General features: G+C 41.4%; 1 long non-coding RNA gene across 1 annotated transcript in view; it reads right to left on the reverse strand.

Annotated features, from left to right (window-relative positions):
* LOC144827434 (uncharacterized) overlaps positions 1-24,119 on the reverse strand; it is a 103,623-nt gene that overhangs the window by 6,935 nt on the left and 72,569 nt on the right. The window lies entirely within an intron of this gene.

Here is a 24,119-nt window from a genome sequence, read left to right on the forward strand (position 1 = left end):
CGAGGGGCGGTGTGGTGGCGCGGACTCGGAGGGGGCGCTTGGCTCCTGCCCCCTCCCCAAGTCTTGTTGCCCTGGTGTGGCCTGAGATCGCCCCCGACATAGGCGGCCGGCTCCCGGGGTCCGGCAGAACTTTTAGCCTTTTGGTGACTCTTCCATTCTGGACCTTGTCCCACAATCCGTTTGACCTGAAGACACGTCCTGCGGTGCCCTGGTCCGACCATCACATATACCTGCGCCAGGAGACGGCGTGGAGTGCACTGGAAGGGAGAGGCGGCGCGAACGAGCCTCCCCCACCTCCCCAGGTGGAGGTTTCTCAGCTGCACCCCAGCGCTTCACTCGACATAGGCGGCCGGCTCCCGGGGTCCGGCGGAACTTTTAGCCTTTTGGTGACTCTTCCATTCTGGACCTTGTCCCACAATCCGTTTGACCTGAAGACACGTCCTGCGGTGCCCTGGTCCGACCATCACATATACCTGCGCCAGGAGACGGCGTGGGGTGCACTGGAAGGGAGAGGCGGCGCGAACGAGCCTCCCCCACCTCCCCAGTTGGAGGTTTCTCAGCTGCACCCCAGCGCTTCACTCGGCCAGCTGAGTTGCGCCTGCTCTTGCTATTACATCGTCTCACCCGCCATCTGGCTGAATTGCACCCACTCTTGCTGTACAGCGACAGGCGGCTGCCACGGAGCTCACGAAATGGCGGTCGGCTCCACAGACTTGGGCCTGGCCTGCAAGGATGGCTCTGGGCAACCCTGGAACTCGGACACTTGACTGCTAGGGCGTGGGCCCCATTCCCAAAAGCGTCCCCTCAGCCTTGAAGATTCTACAAGAGTCACCGGGGCCCCCGACTCCCGCAGACTTCCGGTGGGGAGCGACTGCCATGATTGCTCGCGGAATGGCCACGACGTAGCCACGGGGTGCTCTCATGCTGACGCCAGCTTCAGTCTGAAACATCCAGAAACACTGTAGTATCGCGTTGTCGCGTAATTCGTCATATGACGCGCCGCGTTAGCGCACCCGATGCGCGAAGCGATGCGCGAAGCGCAGCTTCCCGGAAGCGATCCGGGGCGCAGCGCGGAGCGCGTAACGTAAGCATAACAGGTCATGTGACTTGTTAATAAAAATTTTCATTGGTTCATTTCACTTTTGGTTTCCTAATGATGTAAGGCTAGGTCATGTGACCTAAAAATAACAGTTTTCATTGGTTTAGAACTATTTTTTGTCCCAAATGATGAAAACCCCTCCTTGTTTCCTCACTCTGACTTTCATCTTTGTGAGAAGAAGACCTTTTTTCATCACTTAGCAATGGCAAGTGGTGTAGGTTCAGCTGGTGCATCCCCATCACCACCACCTCCTAGGAAGAGAGTACCACCTCCTCAGGTGGTGGTTGAGCAAGAGGTGGCCCCCCCCCACCTTCTTGTTGCCTGATTCGGCCAGCTCAATCGATCGAGCATGAGACTCTGTTGTGATCTGAAGAACCGCTGCCTGCGGTGCCTCACAGAACCGCTTGACGGAGGCCCCCGAGGGGCGGTGTGGTGGCGCGGACTGGGAGGAGGCGCTTGGCTCCTGCCCCCTCCCCAAGTCTCGCTCGGCCAGCTGAGTTGCGCCCACTCTTGCGGCCTACGACATGGAGAGGCCGGGGGGTTGACTAGGCGGGGCCTCCGGCCGCAACCACAGCGCCAACGATCGCTGCTGACGGAGAGGAGCCTTGCCGGTGAGAGCCACTGATCTGAAGAACCGCTGCCTGCGGTGCCTCCATGAGCCGCTTGACGGAGGCCCCCGAGGGGCGGTGTGGTGGCGCGGACTGGGAGGGGGCGCTTGGCTCCTGCCCCCTCCCCAAGTCTTGTTGCCCTGGTGTGGCCTGAGATCGCCCCCGACATAGACGGCCGGCTCCCGGGGTCCGGCGGGACTTTTAGCCTTTTGGTGACTCTTCTTTTCTCCCCGACTACTCTGCGACCTACGAGATGGAGAGGCCGGGGTGTTGACTAGGCGGGGCCTCCGGCCGCAACCACAGCGCCAATGATCGCTGCTGACGGAGGGGAGCCTTGCCGGTGAGAGCCACTGATCTGAAGAACCGCTGCCTGCGGTGCCTCCCTGAACCGCTTGACGGAGGCCCCCGAGGGGCGGTGTGGTGGCGCGGACTGGGATGGGGCACTTGGCTCCTGCCCCCTCCCCAAGTCTTGTTGCCCTGGTGTGGCCTGAGATCGCCCCCAACATAGGCGGGCGGCTCCCGGGGTCCGGCGGGACTTTTAGCCTTTTGGTGACTCTTCCATTCTGGACCTTGTCCCACAATCCGTTTGAGCTGAAGACACGTCCTGCGGTGCCCTCGCAATGCGGCCTGGTCCCTGAATGTGTGCAGGGGGACGGTATTGATTGGATCAAGATGGCGGCTTCACACAAAGCTGACTCAAGTGTTGCAGCTGATGCTATGCAAACAAAAACTGGTTTTCAGTTTGTACATTCTTCAGGGCCCCCGAGGGGCGGTGTGGTGGCGCGGACTCGGAGGGGCGCTTGGCTCCTGCCCCCTCCCCAAGTCTTGTTGCCCTGGTGTGGCCTGAGATCGCCCCCGACATAGGCGGCCGGCTCCCGGGGTCCGGCGGAACTTTTAGCCTTTTGGTGACTCTTCTTTTCTCCCCGACTACTCTGCGGCCTACGAGATGGAGAGGCCGGGGCGTTGACTAGGCGGGGCCTCCGGCCGCAACCACAGCGCCAACGATCGCTGCTGACGGAGGGGAGCCTTGCCGGTGAGAGCCACTGATCTGAAGAACCGCTGCCTGCGGTGCCTCCCCGAGCCGCTTGACGGAGGCCCCCGAGGGGCGGTGTGGTGGCGCGGACTGGGACGGGGCACTTGGCTCCTGCCCCCTCCCCAAGTCTTGTTGCCGTGGTGTGGCCTGAGATCGCCCCCGATATAGGCGGGCGGCTCCCGGGGTCCGGCGGGACTTTTAGCCTTTTGGTGACTCTTCCATTCTGGACCTTGTCTCACAATCCGTTTGAGCTGAAGACACGTCCTGCGGTGCCCTCGCAATGCGGCCTGAATGTGTGCAGGGGGACGGTATTGATTGGATCAAGATGGCGGCTTCACACAAAGCTGACTCAAGTGTTGCTGCTGATGCTATGCAGACAAAAACTGGTTTTCAGTTTGTACATTCTTCAGGATTTTTCCATCCAAGGCTGGTTGAGAGTTTGTAGAACAATGGCTTCAGATTTTCAACATACTACTCTTTAACATTCTTCATAAATGTAACAATGTGAGACTCACTAGGAGAACGGCGTTTATCTTTCCTTTCAAAATGCTGCCAACAATATTTTCTGAATGGAAGACACCATCTTGTAGCATAAAGGACTGCGTCAAGGGTGGTATTGCCCAGAATGTCTTGTTTTCTAGTGCTCGTAATGACGAAGCCAGAACTGCCAAAAGGGATTCTGGTCCTGCCGCTACTTATTAGAGACATTGAACTATACTCTGGACCTGCCTGACCTCGACCAAAATGGCGCCAGTATGGGAGCGACTTGCAACTCCTTATGACGTTCTAGTTACTTAGCCTTGACGTTATGGGGGATGTATGCGGTCTTTGTGCACATGGCGGGCGGGGAAGGGTACTGACTGGGCATACGGACAACCCTATTGATGTCGGTTTTTCATTATTGATTATTGTATTATTAAAGTTTCGAAGTAATGTTACCCATAATACTCGCCCATGGTGTGCGTATAGACGATTTTATTGTAACTAATCCTGTTATACTTTCAATTATAAAATCAACCTTCACTGATCCTGCAACCGTTTGTCACGTTTAGTTTTTTCAATTAAATGGCTCGCTTGTTACATACTCCTATACCCCTGGCTTTTGAAAGACACCATCTTGTAACATAAAGGGCTGCGTCAAGGGTGGTATTGCCCAGAATGTCTTGTTTTCTAGTGCTCGTAATGATGAAGCCAGAACTGCCGAAAGGGATTCTGGTCCTGCCGCTACTTATTGGACACATTGAACTATACTCTGGACCTGCCTGGCCTCGACCAAAATGGCGCCAGTATGGGAGCGAATTGCAACTCCTTATGACGTTCTAGTTACTTAGCCTTGACGTTATGGGGGATGTATGCGGTCTTTGTGCACATTGCGGGCGGGAAAGGGTACTGACTGCGAATACGGACAACCCTATTGATGTCGATTTTTCATTATTGATTATTGTATTAATAAAGCTTCAAAGTAATGTTACCCATGATACTCGCCCATGGTATGCGTATGGACGATTTTATTGTAACTGATCCTGTTATACTTTCAATTAAAAAATCAACCTTCACTGATCCTGCAACCGTTTGTCACGTTTATTTTTTTCAATTAAATGCCTCGCTTGTTACATACTCCTATACCCCTGGCTTTTGAAAGACACCATCTTGTAGAATAAAGGGCTGCGTCAAGGGTGGTATTGCCCAGAATGTCTTGTTATCTAGTGCTCGTAATGACGAAGCCAGAACTGCCGAAAGGGATTCTGGTCCTGCGGCTACTTATTGGAGACATTGAACTATACTCTGGACCTGCCTGGCCTAGACCAAAATGGCGCCAGTATGGGAGCGACTTGCAACTCCTTATGACGTTCTAGTTACTTAGCCTTGACGTTATGGGGGATGTATGCGGTCTTTGTGCACATGGCGGACGGGGAAGGGTACTCACTAGGAATACGGACAACCCTATATACTTTCAATTATAAAATCAACCTTCACTGAACCTGCAACCGTTTGTCACGTTTAGTTTATTTCAATTAAATGGCTCGCTTGTTACATACTCCTATACCCCTGGCTTTTGACCCTTTCCTACGCGCGGTCTGTACTACCGCCCTCGGGCGATCTATGTAATGAACAGACTACCATTGCCGAAACACAAGGGAATGCATCTCAGAGAGATAAGTCAAGTACGTGGTAGATAAAAACATTTTCGTGTTTATGCACGCTGATGTGCTTTGAACGCTGCCCCCCCCCCTCATCATTTAGATTACCACCGCCCATTGCACAAAAGCGTACCGGGCGCTCCCCACGCAAAAAAAAACGATTTTTTAAAATGTATTTATTTATTTATTTATTTTTTTGCCCCGCGGGGCCCTTTTAAAGCCTCCACATCAAACCTAGGGGGTCAGGGAGGATCTACTATGCCCCCTTATGTTCATTTCCCCCTTTGTTTTGGCCTCCTCTTGTCTCTCGATCCTACCGAGAGACAAGATGGTGGCCGCTCCGGACTGTTTAGAATGTTGACAGACACCGGAGAGCCAATCAGCTTCGCTTCGCGAAGTTCCGTTACGCGTCAAGTACGCGAACCGGAGCGCTACCCGGAGCGCTGTTACAGATATATATATTTTTTTGAACGTTAATTTCTCAAAATCCACTGGAGCACATATATTGAGATCTAGCAAAGGCACATCGGGCTACCAGTCCCTACAATTTTGCCAAGTTTCGTGCAAATCCATTCAGCCGTTCGAGCTAAAAGTGAGGCCAACCGCCCTATGGAAATTAACATGGGAAAAACGCGTTTTGGGACCCCCCTTTTTTCTCGGCCCCCCCTTGACGAAACCCCCCCAAATTTTCAGGGGCTGCTCAGAAACAAAATGTTCCATTTTCCTGAAAATGTCAGCCAATTCCGTCCACAAACGCCAAAGTTATTAGACATAGAATTTTCAAAAATCCCAAAGAGAAAAAATCCTAACTATATACACCTACTGGCGACCGCCAGTAGGTAATATATATATATATATATTCACTGAAAAAACCATAGGTTATAGACCATATATAGTTAGGAATTAGCATTTAAAAAACCTTATTTTACTCACACAAAACCATTGAAATTCCATATATAGTTAGTTGCACTAACTATATATCGCGCACCCGCAATCCACTGCTGATCATGTCACATATTACATCATTCATGACATGGTCAGTGACATCACTGATGACATCACTGATGACATCTCAAATGACATCACTGATGACATCACTGATGACATCTCAAATGACATCACTGATGACTACATCCAGTGACTGTATAATTCTGTAAAGTTAAAATATGTCTTACATATTGAAGAATGAGTGGATGTATAAGTGTCTTGATGAAGGATTTAGTAGGGGCATGGCTGACTGTATGAGTGACTGATTAAATGTGTCTCACTGAGTGCATGGGTTAGTGACTAAACTGTCTTAATTTGTGCATCATTATGTCTGTTGTTCTGTAAACTGCTGCATGTGTTGATCATTAGCTATATGATTAACTGTATGGGTTATTGATTGGTTGCCAAAGCATTTGTATGGGAGACTGAGTGTGTGTGTGGGTGGCTGGGAGGTGTATGACTCTCTGCATAGATGTGTGAGCAGTTGATTGACTAGATGTATGGGTTCAAAAGTGCATGTGGAAACAGCTGTATGGGCGGTTGACTGTGTGCATGAGTGTATTGGTGAGTGAATGGATATCTCAGTGCTACATGTCAAAGTAAGTACATATGTAAAACACAGTACATGTGAAAGTTGACATATATAAATAACTGTGCATAAGAGCCAGTGAATGTGTGAGTGGCTGTATGGATTATTGTGAACTTGTATCAGGGATTGTATAACAGAGTAAATATGTTTTAGTATATGTTTGAATAAGTAAGGTGTGTATAACTGTATAGTTGAGGAAATGGAGGTGTGATTGATTCTTTGCATGACTGACTAAGTGTCTGAGTAACTCCATGGATGAGTGACAGTCTATGAGTGTCTGTTTACACTGAGTGTATCTAAGGTTATATTAGAGTCTGAAGAGGTTCATCGTATTATCACATGAATGATGTCATCAGTGATGTGATCAGTAATGTCAAATGAGATGTCATCAGTGATGTAATCAGTGATGTCATTTGAGATGTCATCAGTGATGTCATCAGTGATGTCATTTGAGATGTCATCAGTGATGTCATCAGTGATGTCACTGACCATGTCATGAATGATGTAATATGTGACATGATCAGCAGTGGATTGCGGGTGCGCGATATATAGTTAGTGCAACTAACTATATATGGAATTTCAATGGTTTTGTGTGAGTAAAATAAGGTTTTTTAAATGCTAATTCCTAACTATATATGGTCTATAACCTATGGTTTTTTCAGTGAATTTTCAAGGTTTTGTAAATGCTAATTCCTAACTATATATGGTCTATAACCTATGGTTTTTTCAGTGAATTTCATTGGTTTTTTAAAAGCTAATATCTATAGCTGTAAAATGTATTCTTCTTTAAATCCAAAAATATATTTTATATGTTTATTAATAATTTTTTTTTAATATTTTTTTTGTTTCGCTCCCGGTCCGCGAACCGGGAAGCTTCCCGTTAGCTCAATTCGATTCCGCGATCCGGTCCGCGAACCGGTAACAAATCAACATAGTTACGGTATCGCGTTGCCGCGTAATGCGTCTTATGACGTACTGCGTTAGCGCACCCGGAAGTGCCCCGGGGCGCGGACCGAGGCGCGAAACGCAACTCCCCGGAAGCGATCCGCGGCGCGAAAGCGCGACGTATCGCGTTGCCGCGAAATGCGTCTTGTGACGTACTGCGTTAGCGCACCCGGAAGTGTCCCCGGGCGCGGACCGAGGCGCGAAGCGCAGCGAACCGGAAGCTAACCGGGGAGCGTTCCGCAGCGCGTAACATGAAAGTTAGAGTCATGTGACTTGTTAATAAAGCTTTTCATTGGTTCATTTCACTTTTAGTTTCATAATTATGGAAGGCTAGGTCAGGTGACCTAAAAATAACACTTTTCATTGGTTGAGAAGTATTGTTTTTTCCAAATGATGAAAACCCCTCCTTCTTTCCTCACTCTGACTTTCATCATTGTGAGAGGAAGACCTTTATTAATACTTGAGAAATGACTTCAGTACTTGCTTCAGCTGGTGCACCCCCACCACCACCTCCACCTCCTCATGGGAAGAGAGGACCACCTCCCCAGGTGATCACCAACACAGAGGAGGAAGAGGAAGAACTAGAGGAAGAGGAGAGAGAAGAACCACAGTTCTTGGAAGAGGTGCCCCGGGTTTCCCATAGGAAAGCCAGTTTCATCTGGCAGTTTTATTCAATCCCTCCAGGGCAAAAGAAAGTGAATGCGAGGTATGTGACCTGCCTCATCTGCAAAGAGAAATTATCAAGAGGGACTGATAAAAAGTATAGCTATGGGAACTATACCATGCATCGGCACATGACCAGGAAGCATCCACTTAATTACAGCCGGGCGGAAATACGGGATATGGAACAAAACCCAACAGCAACTCCTGTGGCCAGGTCAACATCGTCAATATCATTGACACCAGCAGAGGCACGGGAAACTGTGCCAAATATCCAAGAGAATTTTGGGCACATGAAACATACTTGTATGCACTGTGGTGCGTTGATATCATGTGGTAACATGAGTATTAATGCCATCAACCTGGCTTATGACAATCATAATTGCCCTAACCGCCCCCAGTAATTTTTTTTTGCTCCTGTTGAGCCCTTTTCAACGCCTGTTTTTTGTTGTTCCCCCCCCAAAAAAAACCCAAAAAAAATATAAAATCGTTCAAAAAATACAAAAAAAACAAAAAATGTTCAAAAAATACAAAAAAAATATAAAACAACAAAAATATAAAAAAAAAAGTTCTTTTCAGAACTACCTTCCCTTTCCAAAAAAATTGCTAGAATGTTTAGCACTCTGGCAAGCTCTATTTCTTTTGGTTCGCTTCCGGTTTAGCTTCCCGGTACGCGTACCGGGAGCTAACCAAAAAAAAAACTTTTTTAAAAAAAAGAGTAAGTATAAGGAAAGTAAACAGAGAGTGATGTTTCAAGAAAGACAGCTATAGGGAGTAAAGAAGAGATACTATTTAATAGATCTATTTACCAAAGAACAGACAGAAGATGGTATAATTGTGAAAAACAAAATAGATAACGAAGTGAAAGAAAAACAAGCATTGGCATAGCCAATAGGTATCGACTTTTGGACCTTCTAAGTCTTTAGTTATGCAGCATAATATCCTTGGTGCAGCAACATCAACTGTTGCATGGCTAAACACGTATAAGGTCCCAAAGGCGAGACCTATTGTCTATGCCAATGCTTGTTTCTTAAGTAGAATTGCAATACGTATGGCTCTTCCATGTAAAAAAATCTTATCTTGTGCTCTAAAGATTGCTAAAGTCTCGACAGAGAACAGGCTAGATTGTAAGTAGGGTAAATTGCGCTTGGTGATCTGTTTGAGGGAGCGTCTGCTTTGCCTGGTGTCTTTGGAGAGCAATTTTGATTGTTATACTGGACAATATAGCCCTAATGTAAATAACATAGGGGCATATTATCAACATAGGCAATAAAAGTTTTGCAGCTTTTATAGGCAGAAATGTGTCGCTAAAGCTGCTTTTGCGGCAGAAAACTGCCGCTAAAGCCGCTTTTGCACCAGTTTTCTGCCAATAAAAAGAGCAATAATTTTATTGGCTGCATTCATAATATGCCCCTTAGTGTGCTTCAACTACACAGAGAAAGCATTATGAACAAATAGTGATACAGTGATCAGTCAAAGACACTAAGAGTAATAGAGACGGAGTGAGTGAACAAGAGTGAGGAACTATGAGAAGAGAGGGACTGAGAAAAAAAGTGGAAGGAGTTGAGTAAGTAGGTAATAGAGAAAGGAATGAGGGAAGTAGCAAAGGCAGGAAACTGAGGATTAAAGAAATGAAGCAGTGGAACTAATAGTAGTTCAATGTGATAGAAATGTAACGAAAAGAGTACAAAATACTTACCTTATAATTGTCGTTAAATTCCTCACTTTTTATTTTTATACTTTCAATCTGTGAAAGAGAGAACAAACATTTGAAAAATATAAAAACATGTATTGAAAAATTACAAAAGACAAGGGCAAAGATTGAAGGACAAACAGTTTTTCAATAACTTTGACACTTACAGAAGCTACACAGTCCTAAAGATATACATTTTAAAGTAACACTATCTTGATGCAGATGAAGTGAGGCCTATCTTAAAACATGGTGCATCTTTTGCATTGCTGTTGTCTCAGAAAAGTGTCGCAAGACACTAAAATTTAAAATAATTGCTTAAGGATGCCAATAAGATGTCTACTATCCAGAGTTTTGTTTCAGGTGAGGCCTACTCAGGGTTGCAGATGAAATTTCGAGTTGTTGAAGAGAATAGAAGACATAATACATGTGAAGGTCTACCAATGAAGTGAGTCATGTCCACTGCAATCTTCAACAAAGTCCAAACCTCCTATGTTTCCCTGGACAGACCTAAACTTGATCTGCACAATGTGATTCGTAATGATAGGAAACACAGGTGATGTAATTGAAATACATGCAATTTATTTTGCTCATTTCACAATCACATCACTTCTGTTTCCTTTGCTTAGGTATCTCATTGTGCAGATGTAGTCTAGCATATCAAAGAATACGCAGAAGTGCAGCACTGCATGCAACAACTTTGACACTTACAGAAGCCTCACCTTCTCCATGCCTTCTACACAGTTCTACATATACATCATAAATGGAAACATTACAGAATTAATTATACATGTTAAATGGTTTATTTTTGCTGTTCTCAGAATGTATCAAAATTCACTAAAAACAGTGACTTGAAGGTATTCATCATGTAACAGCGGGGAAAAAAAAACACAATCAAAATGATTGTGTTTAAAAAACCCATACAAGATCAGAAATCAAAAATCAGAACTCCTTAAAGTTAACTTACTTTCCATGACGTCCAAGGATGTCCTATGAATAGCTTATACTCTTTTGTGCTGTTATTACTTTCAGCCCACCAGTTTCTGAAAGAAAATCTCCATCGTTTTTAAAAACATGTTACATACAATAAATGACTTCTTGCTCTCTACCACAAGATTCCACAAGGCCAAATTTTGTCAGAGCCATGTATAACTCTTGGATTTCTTGTTAGCCAATCCCATCATTTGGCATTCCCGCAACTTTCAGAATTAAAATGTTGAAGATCATTTTCACAATCCTGGAATAGTAATATCTTCCCCTTCTTGCTCAGTCATGTTCTACATTTCGTATGACACTGATACTGCTTAATATGAAGCAGACTTACACTACCTCTATGAGTACTACAATTATTTAATTCTCTACATCACTTTTAATCACAAAGTAATGTAAAACAGTAGACAGCATTGCAGACTTACATTCCCTCTACTCCATGTTTTGATTGGCTGCTTTAATTAGCTTATGAAAAGAAACAGTTTTTCTGAACTCATTTAAACTGCACATACATGTCCATGATGTCCAATCCTATGATTAGAAGTTATGTCTCTGAACTACACTTATCCTCAAGGCCAAATTGTGTAGGAGCCATTAGAACTTCTTGAAATTCCACAGATCATATCCCGAGATTATTTTCCTAAAATTTTGGTTTTAAAAACACCAGGTAAGAGTTTTTAAGGTCATACGGCAATTTTTTTTTGAAAATTACAACAGAATCATTACAGAATGACCAGCCATTTCTAGACTTTAAATAAGCTGTGTAATGTCCTGATGATATTGAAGGGCCGTCATGATATATAATTGCTGTAGTTACAAAAGTCCTTCCTGATATTGACAACTGCGAAGCTACAAAATTTTTTATTAAAGTTGTCAATTTTGTTCCATCAGGCCTACATCGTTGGAACATTAAAATGATGTACTGGCCATATGTTCGTATAAATAATGTGGACATCATTTCAGATTTACATTGGCTACACTCCATGTTGTGATTAGCAGCTTTTACTAGCTTATTAAAGGAGACTGATTTACTGTCTGGCAAAGTTAAATATACAAATCTTTCTGAGTCTACACTAGTAGTACTTGATACCATACAGTTCTCGCAGTCATGCTGCCATTGATAAGAAAGCCCAAACAGCTGATCTACATCTACACCTTCAGCATGTAATACATGAAGCATATACATTAAAAACTCCTGACAATCTTGCTGAATATTTTGAGAGAATTGTGTTTGGCCTGAACATCTATCTAACAGATTTCTAATTTCAGACACACTTTCTATGTTTCTTCTATCAGTGGTACATTTCTCTAACACAGAATTTAACAAACTGCAAAATCTTTGATCAGAATTGACCACAATCTCTTCTTTTACATTTTTTAGAGAAAACAAAACATTAATTACTACATTAGCATAGCAGTTGACACCAGAACTGTTTTCAAACTGAAAACCAACAACATCTTCAACAGAATCCTCTTTGTTTCTGCTTGTAATTTTAGGTTCATTCACTTTTTGTCTTTTTGCTACAACCTGCCCAGTATTGTTCTCATTTCTTCGTTTCCGGCCTACCAGACGTTTCTCAAACAAAGGAAACTGAGGCAAATGTGGCGCATACTCTCTTCTTAACCTATTGTATTCCTTAACACAATCTAGATCTGCACAAATGTTTCTGACATCACAGTCAATCAAGTACAATCCCGATAAAGTTCTAACTCGTGACAATGCCACATATGCCATACCCTCCTTGAACACAGAACTGCCAATATTCACCAATGCAGTGTCTACACTTAAACCTTGCGATTTATGAATTGTCACCGCATATGCCAAGCAAACAGGGAACTGCTTACGGCGAACATATAAGTCTTTTACAAGCAAAAATCTAGCAGAACAACGAGCAATTAGCTGTACTTCCTCAATGCCATCAAATTTAATTTTTAAAAATTCAATTCCATCTCTATTTCTGTATTTCACAAAATCAACAACATTACCCATTGATCCATTTACCAGACCTCTTTCAACATGTAAATTCCTTCTTAAAATTATACGGCAGTTCAAGCACACATTCAGAGTCTTTTCAAAACCTGCAGTTTTAGATATACTCTTCTCTAATGAATCCAATTTTGTTTTCAGATTCTCAGACAAAATAATTGTTGATCCCATATGCTCTACTCTATCAATAGCTTCCACTTTCACAATCTCTTGCTTTTCTAAATGCAACATTTTGTTGTTAAATTTTGCACATTCTGCAAGAGTTGGCATCAAACATATTCCAGATTTCTTATCAGTAATTTTCTGAAAAATATTCTCAGGCACAACATCTTGTTCTGGATATAAATTTGACAGTAATCGTGCATGTAAAGCTTCTTTCCCATGCTCGGTCACTTTTCCAATTCTAACATCTTGTAGAATAGTCTTGTAAACTTCATCCTTTGCCTGACGCATATTTTCATGCAGTTCAGCATAATTGAAGTTTAACCATATATTGACGTTGCCAATGCTGCCTAGGCACTTCCTGGTATCTTCATGCGTGAGCATTTTGAACACAGGTTGCCCTTTCACTGGTGTCAGCTGCAGAAGATCTCCAAAAACAATGATGTGTTTGCCACCGAATAACACATCATACTCTGTTTTGAGAACTTCTTGCATCCTCAAATGCACAAAGGCAAGCATGACATTGGAAACCATGCTTACTTCGTCAATGATAAGAAGTTTCATTTTCCTCAAGATTCTTGAAACTTCAAAACAAGCATCTCCAGATAGCTTGTGATATTCTAATTTGTTGTCATGCTCCACTGGCAGCATCAGTAAACGATGTAAAGTAATCCCTTTAATATTATGTGCTGCCAGTCCAGTTGGAGCAGTGACAACACAAGACAGTGATGACTCTGTCCTTTCCTGCAAATAGCATGAAATTGCTTTAATGAGGAAACTTTTTCCAGTTCCCGCTTCTCCACTCACGTACAGTCGGACAGGTTTCAACGACGTACATGAGCACTCTTTCTTATCATGACTTAATCCATGATCAATTTGCATGGTAACTTCGTCATATATTTTCCTCTGCTCAACGTTGAGTTGCCTTTCCAACTCTTCTAAGTTAACCGCATCCTCTTGAGCATGTGCCATGGCTCTTTCCACCTCATTCATAGCAGTGGCAGCTTCATTTTCAATAAGAGGTCCTCCTAGTGGATCCTGACTCAATGAAGCAGAACTCTGACTGTCCTGAGAACTGTCTCTGGCAATCTCGGCTGCAATCGTTGCTTCCTGCTCAATTTCCGCATTCAACATTTCTACATATTTGGGAAAAGCAGGACATTCTATGGTCTCCTTGGCGGCATTGAAAGAGTCTTCGTAACAGAGGAAATCTCCAAGCAGTTCCTCTTCTGCACGCCAAGGCTTGAAAAGTTGCAAAAGTGCTAAATAGAAAAACTCCTTTTTTTCAGGAGATTCGCCACTCAATTTTCGATGGTTTATCAAGTGGCATTTTCTTTGCTTGACCAGACATCCCTCACTTCCTATTACAGCATACACTCCTTTCTCAGTATCTTCTTTGATGTTCCTCTTGAACATGTAATTTTGCAGAACCTCATACAGACAAACATTCTCTAGGTGACTGCTTCGATTTGGATAATATGTATCCAACATGTTTGTCTTCAAAATGTCGGTACTGTTTGGCTCCTTTTCCGCCAAATACTCAATTTCCCGCACAGGTTTGAGAACTCGATTACGCGTTGCAGCAAGACCAAGACTCGCCCAAACGATACTCCTGGACTTGGCATAGAGACTTGCTGAAGACAACCGGTCAGAACATTCGTACGCTCCGATTTCTCGATGCGACAACATCTTCAGACTGAAACTGTACAACTTCTTGCTGAGGCTCTTTTCATGGGAAATGTCCTCCCACATATCCTTCAATTCTGTCTTCTCTTTTTTGGTGATATACGACGTCACATACCGAGCCACAGCCATACAGTTATCAGCCACAAACTGTATATCCATGTTAGCATTCCACATGGACAAAATCACCGGGTTGTAGTCGTTGATATACTTGGACTCTTCGTTCCTCTTCAAATTGTAAGTGTTTTTAGGTGATTTCTTCATCACATTATGTCGCAGTGAAGACATCAAACTGTTTACTCTTCCTTTAGAAATCACCGGTCGTGGGAAGCCGAAACGACATTTGGTGTAGAACTTGTCTTTGTTTCGGAATTTACGACGGCAGTACTTTCCACATCGATGGCTTTGGAAACGCAGAACTTTTTCTCTTAGGCTTTTCTTCTCCTTTGCGTTTGGAACAGCACACGTAGAATACTGTTGGATGAAACTCATCACTGAGTCTTCTGGATCCGTTCCAAATTTAGGTGCATCCTTGATCCACAGCAACATATGTATATGAGGAGCTCCTCTTGCTTGGTACTCCTTTCTCCAGAAGAAATCCAACACCTCTCCAAGAGGTGGATTCTTCTTATTCATGATGAAAGACATCATAGCTTCAAATCTATGATTGAAGTACCTACATACATTGACTGGATCCAAAGAGCACAGTTCTCCGGGTGTCTTGAATTCGATGTTTTCTACGTTAGCATTTGCCTCTCGTAGAAATTGAAGTAAGTCTTCCCAGCCATACTCGGCACAACTCAGAGTGAGGAACCATGTGGGAGTACCTAAGTTCCTCAGCATACATTTTAAATCACCATGACGACGGTACCAGTACTCATTAGTACCACGCTGACACGCCATGAGATTAATCAGGTGAGATTCCAAAATACTATCTTGGACATTCACTTTATCCATAAAATCACTTGCCGAGATGTTTTGCATGTGTATACCACTTTTCAAGATGTGGTTCACTGCATATGACAGTCCAGACAGATCGCTTTCAAACAGGAGATGAAACCAATAAGGAATGCATTGTCGAAACCTAGCATCTCCTGCATACAATCGCAAAGTCCGGTATTCAGAAGCAGGAATTTGATGAGGTCGCTCATCATATCTTCCTCCCTGACCTGTTGGAAAAAGCTGTGGGAAACACCGAGCTTCCAAACTTTCCTCCCAAACACTAATGGGACTCCCTTTGGCTTGTTTCATTTGAAACAACTCAATAGCATTCCCCATGACTTCCTTTGAATGCAAAGGATGAACACTATAATGTTCATATATTTCCTCACTAGTAGAGGGTTCTACTTTCTCAATTTGACCAGCACACAAATCGCTATCCTCTTCCTCACTTACTTCCTCTTCTGCAACATATACATTCTTATAGTATTTATTATTTTTTTTCAAATACAATGTTGCCTTTTTAACTTTCCTAACATCTACTAAATCTTGCCATATTTTCTTATTCTTTGTCGGAACCCCATTAACTAAGATAACCAGAGGTTCCTCTTCCACTTTTTCTACTCCAATTGTGTTAATGTTTTTCTTCAAATCTAGAGGCAAATAAACAACTCTTCCCTTTAATCCTCTCTGTAAATCTGATGGAGGCAATTTCCCTGTCTTTGGCTCCATTCTTACAATAGCCTGAAAGGGATGGATACTTTGAATCAAAATAGATTCATAAGTATTTAAATCCTTCAATTCAGAAGGAATCTCAACCAATTCCAGATTATTATGAACTGCTCTAGCAGGCATCTGGTTTTGTTTTAATTTGTTACAACAATAAGTACACACACGTTGATCCAATCCCAAATCAAAACAATTTTCTACCATCAAGTATGTTGCAAAATCCTTCCATTCACTATTATTTTCCCTTTCACTTTTTGCATATAAATCCACTAACTTAGTCTGATTCTTATAATAAGTGCGTCGACAACACACACAAGTGAAATTAGGCCTCTCACTTGATTTCATGTCAAACGTCGCAATTTCCCTCTGGAAATTATCTGTACTGGAAACATGTACAGTATCTTCCAAATGACCCTCTATTTCTTGCTCAATTTCAACATTCTCCTCTTTACTTCCAAAGTAACAAAACTCAATTTCTTCACATATATTCCTCACATCTATTTCAGAACCATGCAAAAGAGCAGCGCATAATTGTTTCAGCATAATTGCTGGACTCTTAGCATAATACAACATTCTAACTAACTTCCTCACTTTGTTATGATGCACTGCTAGCATCCTGAAATGATGAAAAACACTCTGGCATACTCTCCTGGAAAGACAAGCCAGTGAATGACCATGCAAACCTGTCACTTCTCTCACTCTGCAAGGATCTAATTCTTGCAACAACCTTATTTTCTGCTTTAAACTTTTCTTGTTAAATGTCCGTACAAAATCACAAAGCAAATTGATGGAATCCTGTCGCACACTGCAAATACTACTACACTTCCAGGTGTACACAGGACCCTTAGCACGTCTTCCTAAAACCTCATTACCTAACAACTCTTCTGCCTCTGTTGTCACAAGTTTTTCTTTTTCAACTGGACAACCATCTTTCATTTCATAAGCACGACCACTGATGTCAACTGCATGCACCAAATCATTATCCTGGAAATAACTCTCTTCATTAAAAAATGCCTCACAGCTTGAACTATGTATCCATTCTCCAGAAAAAACTTCACAAAAATTACTACGATTAACTATTCTCTTCCATCTACTATTTCTTTTGAAATCAAAAATGTCCTTGTTTAGCTTCCTAATTCTATTGATTATCAAAATAAATAACTTACGTTTAATTTCAAAAGCCTGATCAATAACTTTCTCAACTTTTTTTTTTCTCCTATAAAAAACTAATTTCTGTTGACCTTTCTTAATATTTTTTAACAAATTGCCAATTATCCTGTTGCGGAACATTCGTTTACGAATCTCCCAAAACTGTTGTTTCCTTCTACTATCATGCACAGATTTATCTCTTGCTCTAGCAGTAACATTTTCATTTGTCCTTTTCTTTCCATTTGATTTACTTGTCATATTATGGATTGAAACATTTTCTGTACTAATATTTTTTTTATTACAAATATTTCTTATGAAATATTTAGAGCTCTTACCCGGTGCTTTCTTCATGGCTTGAGAAATCTTTTTGTTAGAGGACTGCTGCGTTTTTTTTTTCTCCTGCTGTCTTTGACGTTTTGCAGCCTTTATCTCTCTTATTTTTGTAGGCATCTTGAAATGATCTGCAGTTGAATCTGAGGAAAAAGATAATAAAAAATGTTATTAAACATTATTATCAAACAGTAAATCAGTAATAGTGATCAAAAACATAACACACTACTTGACATTTTATTTTGAAGATTTTTTAGTCATTGCCATTTTTACAATACAGAAATACCAGAAAAGAAATGACATTTATATTTATGTTACCTATGCTATTTTATATGTGAATCTGATCTAATTTTATGAGCATATTTTAATATTTTATTGAAAACACTACACATAACCTGTTTTTGAAGGTGTTTTTATTTTTAAATTCAACGGTTTACCTTTTTACTTTTTATTGATTATAAATTTTAAAAATAAATGTTTATAATTCCAAAGGCTGAAGCAAGTCAGCTTCCCATCCGATATCATATAATTCAGACAAATCTGCATCCTCATCACGCTCTTCTTCATCCTCAGGATTTAAATCATCCAATGGATCAACATCCACTGATGTTTCAATTACAAGTTCAATGATGAGGTCAAAATCAACTGATTGCAGATTGTCGCTCATGTTGAGGTTGTCTTTATCTTTAAAGAAAGATAACAACAATGAGATGTTGCAGAGTAAGAGACAAATCTCACAGATTATAATAGTAAAATTATTTAACAAGAGTAACATTTTGCAGCTATTATTTAACCATGTCCAGCGATGCTGAGCAGGTGAAGCCTATGTCTAATTTTTCACTGAACAGGACTCATCTGTTCTTAACCTTGGATAAGCCTCAACGACTCTGTGTCCCCTGCACATACTCAAATGTTAAAGTGCAGATTTATATTAAATGGCACATCCCCAGGCATGCACCAGTTAATGTGTTTTACCACCCATGGTGTGCCGCATTTACAATCAGATAGGAGAAAGCTGCTTCAAAACCCTGCGCCTGCTTGAAGCTTGCATAGGTCTTGACGCAGCATTGTATAGATGGGGCACCCCTGAGCCTTGCTGGAGCTGCATCGCACTTACGATACAACTCCAGCAATGCGCCACCTTTACAGCACAGATACGTCACGCATCTGTGCCATTTTTGCCCCATGCTGCGCCGCATTGTAAATGCAGCACACCATGGGTGGCGGAACAGCGGCGCAAAATGACTGGCACATCCACTGCTGCATCGGTTTCATGTGGCACGTTTTTTTTACACCATGACACATCTGCCTAAATGCATCAATTTGTAATTTTCTCGCCTCATAGCAAATCTTTTGCACCGCCACTGCGTCACAAAAGTGACGCACAGTGGCGCAAAAGATGCATACACCTATCATAAATCTGTCCCTAGCATTTTAAATGATTAATTCAGGATGACGATAAGGTGTGGCCTATGCAGAGGTTTGTTTAAGGTGAGGCCTACTCAGGGTTGCAGATCAAAGTTACGCTTGATGAAGAATACAGAGGAGATAATACATGTAAAGGCCTACCAATGAAGTAAGTAATGTCCACTTTATTGCACCAGTCATCATAAATGTATCCCTAAGCTTCTTATCTTGTTACAGATGAACCACCATATGTACATGACATTTTAAGTAATTTCCACATGTGCAGTGTTTTCAAAATATAATTTGAAAATCGTTTTTGGGGAAAAGTAATGGTTTGCAAAATTATGACAATTACATAATGGTGTATGCTTCTCTATAAAGCATTTCAGTATCTCTAATGTCATTTTTCCCATATTACATTATAAGACCTTTCCCCATGAAGCACATTCCTTGTAAATATGCTCCCACCTGTGCATTGCAAATTTAGATTTTCACTGTTTCAGACACATAGCCATGTTGAAAGTGACCCAAAAAAATTGCAAACGTTTCCCCATGAAGCACATTCCTTGTAAATATGCTCCCACCTGTACATTGCAAATTTAGATTTTGACTGTTGCAGACACATAGCCATGTTGAAAGTGACCCAAAAAATTTGCAAACGTTTAAAAAAAAAAACACATTCATGTGTCTTAATGACATTTTAAGTCATTTCCCCATGGAGAATGTTTTCTAAGTGGCACAAAAGAGGTATACACCTATCATAAATCTATCCCTAGCATTATAAATGATTAAATCAGGATGACAATAATATGTGGCCTATCCAGAGGTTTGTTTAAGGTGAGGCCTACTCAGGATTGCAGATTAAAGTTACGCTTGATGAACAAAACAGAGGAGAAAATTTTATTGTAAATGCCTACCAATGAAGTAAGTGATTTCTACTTCATTGCACCAGTCATCATAAATGTATCCATAACCTTACTTAAATTGTCCTTAAGACACATAAAAGCGTTTTTTGATTGGCTTTCCTGCATGGTAGGGTCACTTTTAACATGGCTATGTAACATAAACATTCAAAATCAAAATTTTCCATGTACAGGTGGGAGCATATTTACAAGCAATTTGCGCCACAAAGAAAGGTCTGACATTAAAATGGCAAAAATAACATCAGGGACAGTCAATTGCCTTATAAAAAACCATACACCATTATGTCCTTCTCATGCATTTAAAAACAATTCCTTTTTCCCAAAAACGATTTTCAAATCATAATTTCAAAAAACTGCACATGAGAAAATGACTTAAAATGTCATTGAAACACATTAAAGCATTTTTTGATTGGTTTTCCTGCATTGTTGATTCATTTTTATCATGGCTATGTAACACAAACATTGATAATTAAAATTTTCATGCACATGTAAGAGCATATTTACAAGCAATTTGCGCCACAGAGAAAGGTCTTACACTAAAATGAGAAAAATAACATCAGGAACAGTCAATTGCCTTATAAAGAACCATACACCATTATGTCCTTGTCATGATTTTATAAACAATTCCTTTTCCCCAAAAACGATTTTAAAATCATAATTTCTAAACACTGCACATCAGAAAATGACTTAAAATGTCATTAAAACACATGAAAGCGTTTTTTGATTGCCTTCCCAGCATGGTTTGGTCACTTTTAACATAGCTATTTAACACAAACATTCAAAATCTAAATTTTCCATGCACATGTGAGAGCATATTTACAAGCAATTTGCGCCACATAAATCATAATTTTCTCCTTAAAGCACACTATTCTCTATCTAAAGTAAAGAAATATTTTCTCACCTTAGCAAATACTTTGAGTTTGAAAACAGTCTCAGAAACACACCAATTTGTCTTCAGCAGAGCAAAAGGTATGCACTCCAGAGTCTGCAGCTATCAAAAGCACAGAAATGGTGTAATTCTTCACACATATTTCTCATGTCACCCAATCAAAACTCTTCCCTCACTTTTTTTCAAATGAAAACCCTTCCCCCTCTGCCCTTTCTGCCTATTTTCCATAGCAACCACCTCTTGGAGAAACTCTGGTGTTTGCAAATTCACACAACAATGTTGCAATTGAACTCTGAACTCTCAGTGCACCTGCATATCCAGTGCTTTCTTTCATTTAATGATTTTTTATTGACCACTCAAAATACATCTTTCAAAGAACACATCTCTACACCCTAACTTTCTGTTTTCATCAATCAAAATCCACCAATCACTGTTACTACTTCATGAACACAGAAACTCCACAGTTTTTTTCATTTCAAACTCACATTTTTTCAACTGCCATTTCATTGCCACACTTCATCTGACTGCAGGAGAACCTTCTCTCACCATGTTTTCTGTCTGGATTGTTGGTCATAGTTATATTCACTGGGCTCAAAGGTACGTTGAAAGCAGGAATTTACCTAACCTCAATTTACAAGATGTGGAAATTAAGTGGTTTGGCCACAGAGGATTAAAATGTCACCAATTGATACCATTGGTGAAAACCTTTATGCATTTGCCCAAACCTGACCTGTTAATTGTGCACTGTGGAGGTAATGACTTGGGCACTTTGACTGGTGTAGGTCTGGAAATGCTTTTAAAGGACACCTTTGAGCAATTAATGGCACTTTTTCCTCAGACTGCCTTGGTATATTCAAATATATGCCAAAGACAGAAATGGAGGTGGTCAAACCAATTTTGTCCACAAATTGAGAAGTCGAGGAAGCATGTAAACAAATCTGTTTCAGCTTACATGAGAGACCATGGAATGGGCTCCCTGTACAACAATAACTTGCGTTACTACATGCAAGATATCTACAGAGGAGATGGAGTTCACTTCTCAGATGAGGGCAACAGAGTTTTCACTCTGAATTTAAAAATGTGCATTGGTACCTACTTATAAGTACCAAAATGTACCATAAACCCAAAAGCTCTTCTCAGAGCTACCCTACATCTAATCACTCACAATTATTATTTTACTCTAACTTTTTTTACTAATTTTCAACAAAGTACGCTCCCTGGGGCGCTACCCGGTACGCGTACCGGGAGCTAACCTCGCGAAATTTTAAAAAAAAATGTTTTTTTTTCGCACATATGGGCCTCCTCAGCCACCCTCACAAAACCTAGGGGGTCAAGATAACTCTACCATGCCCCCTTCTACCTATTCTGAACATTATTTGCCCTCCATCTTGTATCATAATTCGACCGAAACACAAAATGGTGGACTCCCGTTACGCTTAAGGTTCGCGTACCAGGGCGCTCACCGGTTCGCGTACCGGGTCGCTTCCTGGGAAGCGCACCATCAAAAAAGGTGGGAAAGTAGTTCACACAAAAGCCACTTGAGACAATTTCACCAAATATAGATTAGCTCATACTACATACCAATCCCTACCATTTTCACAAATTTGATTGGAATTCCATTTAGCCATTTAGCCTATAGAACTCACTAAATACCGTGAGGTAAATTACTTCACAAAACACATCTGAAGTGTTGGAATTGACAACCAATTAAAATGTTACTTTCATTTTCTACTTTTTTTACCTGACATTTGATTGGTTATGTACCCGAATATATATAAAGGAAGAGAAGGAAACACAGCCATTTTGACTACTACTTCCTGGTGTACATTTCTATTAGAATTTTCATTAATAACTTCAACTTCTTTTTAAAGGTAAGTTGTTATTTTTAAAACTGAAGTATATTGAGCACTTTAAGTTAATATGGCAAACTTTTTCTGTTAGTTATATACTATCCCTCTGTAGTACTTATAAATTTAGATACACTTTTTTATATTCCTACTTCCACTCTGATACTATACACTGCCCAAAGATAAATTCTCTGTTAAAAACTGCCTATCTAAAATTAATCCCAACAGTGCCCTACCTCTACTAATATATATTTTTTTTATGCAAATTTCAGGAAAAATGGAAAGTGAACAAAACATTTCATTTGAAATTGTCCTTCCAGAGTCCAACACAGAAATCATTGATCCAAATGAGATTGAATTTATGGATGAATCTTGGGACCAAGAACTACTGCAATGTGTACAAGCAGTAGATAACCTCCTTGCAAATGAGGACATTTTACAACCTCAGAGACTACAATCTATATTCCATGATTATGAAATTTCTGACAATGAAATGTTAGAAAGTTTAATAAATTATGAAACACAATAAAAAAAACTTAAAAAAAAAATAAATAAATAATCAACAAAACCAACAATCAATTAACATACAGCATTTGAAAAGTCTATCATTCATTTTTCATTGTGATACGCTCCCCAGAACGCTTCCCGGTTCGCGTACCGGGCGCTAACCACGAAAAAAAAAAAAAAAAAATTTTTTTTTTTTGCTTAGCGGGGCCCCTTTAAAGCCTCCACATCAAACCTAGGGGGTCAGGGAGGAGCTAGTATGCCCCCTTATGGTTATTTCCCCCTTTGTTTTGGCCTCCTCTTGTCTCTCAATCCTACCGAGAGACAAGATGGCGGCCGCTCCGGACTGTTTAGAATGTTGACAGACACCGGAGAGCCAATCAGCTTAGCTACGCGAAGTTCCGGTACGCTTAAGGTCCGCGGACCGGAGCGCTGCCCAGAGCGCGCTTACAGATATATATCTTTTTTTAAACGTTAATTTCTCAAAATCCACTGGAGCACATATATTGAGACCTACAAAAGGCACATCGGGCTACCAGTCCCTACAATTTTGCCAAGTTTCGTGCAAATCCATTCAGCCGTTCGGGCTAAAAGTGAGGCTAACCGCCCTATGGAAAACTCAATGTTAAAAACACGTTTTGGGACCCCCCTTTTTTCTCGGCCCCCCCTGGACGAACCCCCCCAAAATTTTCAGGGGCTGCTCAGAAACAAAATGTTCCATTTTCCTGAAAATTTCAGCCAATTCCGTCCACAAACGCCAAAGTTATTAGACATAGAATTTTCAAAAATCCCATAGGGAAAAAATCCTAACTATATATACCTACTGGC

Source organism: Lissotriton helveticus, chromosome 4_1, assembly GCF_964261635.1.
Source record: "Lissotriton helveticus chromosome 4_1, aLisHel1.1, whole genome shotgun sequence".
NCBI lineage: Eukaryota > Metazoa > Chordata > Amphibia > Caudata > Salamandridae > Lissotriton > Lissotriton helveticus.